The sequence below is a fragment of the Lactuca saligna genome, chromosome 4, assembly GCF_052625555.1.
Source record: "Lactuca saligna cultivar CGN05327 chromosome 4, ASM5262555v1, whole genome shotgun sequence".
NCBI lineage: Eukaryota > Viridiplantae > Streptophyta > Magnoliopsida > Asterales > Asteraceae > Lactuca > Lactuca saligna.
In genome coordinates, this window is record NC_136420.1 from 220,897,983 (window position 1) to 220,901,739 (window position 3,757).

Genomic DNA, 3,757 nt, shown 5'->3' on the forward strand with positions numbered 1-3,757 from the left:
GAAACTTTATGGACATTAACAATGGTGACACTGGAAATACAGAAAAGGCATTCTCTTCCCAAGGAAAGGGATTAACCATAGTCAACTAGGTTGATGAAATGGTAAAGAGAAAAGGCTAAGTCTGTAACAGTCCCATGTACCATTATCAAAGGGTCCATATGTTTATATTTCCAAAGGAAGGGTCATTAGTTGCGAAGCTGCCAAATTTACCTAAGGATGTTAAAGTCAATAAGGTTGACTCTACTTCAGGTAAAATCCACTAATCTAGCTCTGTTAAGTTTCTATTCTGAGATTCCTGATACATGATGTGACTGGGTCACATGGTAATGTTTTAAGAATCAAAGAAAAAGTGAAGGAACTTAAAGAAAGAATATGCTGAATCTGATCGCATAGATGGATTTCTATCGCGTAGTTTGAAGATCGGATTCTTGAGCTACTTCTTAGGAGTTATGAGGTATTGCTTAGGAATAGATAACAACAAGTTCTCATATGGATTGTAACGATAAGTTTTTCCGCATAGTTTAAAAAAAAAAAAAAAATTTTTGATTTTAGTTATTTTAAAATATCCTTACAATGGCATTTGAGGAAAAATTGTTGCTTATATGATTCCATTAATAGCAAGAGTTGAAATATGAAATTGATTCTTCATTTGTGGTAATGTCTAAATTTACCAAATAAGTAAAGATTCTCATCATCCAAAGTCTCAATTGGACCGGGACTTGGAATCATGCAAGTTGTATAGCATGATGAATGAGAACTTTCAAGTATTGGAAAAATTAAGACTAATTACTTGTTCACATGGATGTGTGAGTCAAGTAATGGACTAAGGGATCGAGTACACAGTCATGTGCACTGATTAAGTCCACCACAAAAGATATAAGACTATTCGTCATAGTTTACTAAAGCTCGGTAAATATGATTATACTTACAAGCTTAAGTGTAACTCTGAGACATTGGAAAAGGTTTCAATGCATGGCAGAGCGGATAAGAAGAATCAAATTAGGCAGAAGGATAAAAGTTTCTCAAATCTGAAAAGATGGGAGAGTACTTTAGTATCAGTTTTGTGATCATCTTAATGATTAAGAAACCATATGAAAATTAGTTCTCTAAGGAAGTCTTAGTGCATTCTTATGACTAAGAAGAAGGGATCTTGAATTGTTGAAATGGTTAAATCAAGAAGATGAGTCATACTTCGTTCCAATACAAGTCTTAGAGTCATACTCCAGGATTGTAATTTGAGTGACATGTCTTTAAGAAGGTTTAAAACACGTGTCAAATGTAAGAGTAAAAGTGTCCTACTCTTGTTCATTTGAAGTTGGTAAGTTATGATGTTTTGGATAAAACAAAGACCAACTTAGGCCAAGTATGTGAAGTGTTTGTCTTGGTTAGAATCCACACTATCTCTTGGATGTTTGACAAGGGAGTCTTATAGGTCAAGAGGACAGTGGGAGTCTTAAAGGTCTTGAAAGTCTCAAGAACTAATCAAGAATAAAACCTAAAGTTCTTCACTAGCACAGGACTTGAGGTTTATAACCTATCGTGTTGACATAGTCTGTGCCCATTCCAGTTAAAGTTGAGTTCTTAGAGTTCTCAATTGGTTGCACAACAACTTGGAAGCAATGGCAGGCCCTTGAGCTGCCAGGTGGCAAGAAGTTAAGATTGAGTTCAGTCCATATGATTTTGGATTTGTCAATATCCTTGTCTTGTAACTATGGTTTTGACAATTCACATGGATAAGAACACATACACCATTAAATCTAAGTGTCATAAGGTTTCTCTCCGATTCATGAAAATGATGGTGAGGAAACACTTTCACTAACTAGATTTTAGATAGATAGCAATTGTGATATTTGCATTCTCAAAGTCGTTAGTGGAGCGTGTGTGGTTTACCGGCACACTAAACTGGACTTGTGAGAAGTGGCAAAAAGGTCTAACCATTATGATTACGACATCCCTCTTCATAATTGTTTAGACACACAAGTGTGCTATCTAAGGGAAGGTGTATGATTTTGATAAAGTTCTATAAAAACAATCCAGTATCAGAAATCTGAACTTTGGTAAGAAAGTCAATAAAGTATTGATTTCTAGAAGTCCAGCTGATTTCTGAGTACATGTCAAAGCTAGTGGGAGCATAAGTGTTATGCTAATAATCATCATGTTAGTGGGAGCATGATAATTATGATAAAGATTGCAAGTTAGCAATGTTAATTATAGAAAACAAAAGGTTTCAATTGGGAAAAACTTGTTTTGCTATAAATAAGGGAGAGGAAATTATACTTCATCTCAAATCTATAAGCTTAGATCGTGAGGTTTTAATCATTTAGTCAAGGATATATATGAATTTCATGTTGGAATGGCTCAACATAAGGAAATTTTGTATATGGGTCCATTATTTGCGTTCTAAAATTCGATTATGATTACGGCATCCCTTTTCATAGTCTGAATTATGAGAACTTGGCAAATAGAAATGGAAATGTTATAGTAAAAGACTGGTTTAGTCTTTATGTGAGACATCATGAATCGTGTCCCATATGCTTCGGATATAGGATCGATTACATGTGCTATAGTTATCCGTTCTAAAAGTTTCCAAATGCGTGGGGCATTAAGAAGGGAAAAGGTTTAGAACTGGATATGACTAATAGGATTAAACAATTGTCGAGGACAATCTAAGGTTTACCAAAGATTTGTTGCTCAAGGATAGTTGGAAGTATAGTGATAATTTTGGAAGGACCATATTGACATAATCTGTAAGGAAGCAACTCTTATTCACAAGTGATAGTCAAAATGAATCTGGAGATGTTTCAAAGTCAGAAATTTCAATCTGTGTGAGATTAAGGAAACTTAATGCAAGAAGGATGTTTCCAAGGAGTTGATCTCCTTTGGAATACTCTGTAATGATTGTTGCCAAGTCTTTGTGAATTTGTGCATAATCGTTACAAGAGGATCAATGCATATAAGTTTAGAATCTAACAGATTTCAGTAAATCGCATGAATTTGGAATTCTTGCATTTGCAAGGATTTGGGAGTGTGAAAAGAGAATCATTGAAGTTATGTTCAATTGATCTAGTTCACAAAGTAAAGATCATAGACAAACATAGTATGCATACTTGGTGTGTGGCATGACTAGTGTTTAGAAAACATAGTGTACACGCTTGGAGCATGGGACAACTATTGTTTTAAATTCAAGAATAAAGTTGATAGCTGAAACAGTATACAATGAATAATGTGTAATCATATGGTGATAAATAAAAGGTATTTTATTTATGTTCATAGGTTTTGATACCATATTGGATTCAATTATTATTGTGTTTCACTTTGCATGTTTTGACTTCCCGAATAAACTAGGTTATTCTTCTGGAATGACTAAGTTATTCAAACCATCCACAGTCGGTCATATGTTGGAAGTAGATATGAATTAAGATTGTCATAGGTTGGCTTGTAGAGGTCTAAGGTGTTGGACAAAGGGCTACAACACTCATGAGTGCTCATAAGTTCTGAGTATTGGATTCAACCGCGCTTATTGGAATCACTTCATGGATTTTATCACGAGTGATCATGAGACGATAATATCTTATATTCTTCAAACCTAGAGATATGAGTTGTTACTATGAGTTGATAGTACATTGATTGCACGAAAACGCATTGGTAACTCAATGTTATAAAACGTGTCTTTGTGTATGATTCAACAAGTAGTAGAACAAGCCATATGAGTTGAAGTTTATCCATTCCTTTTACCTTCGGGATAAAAGCGATATCT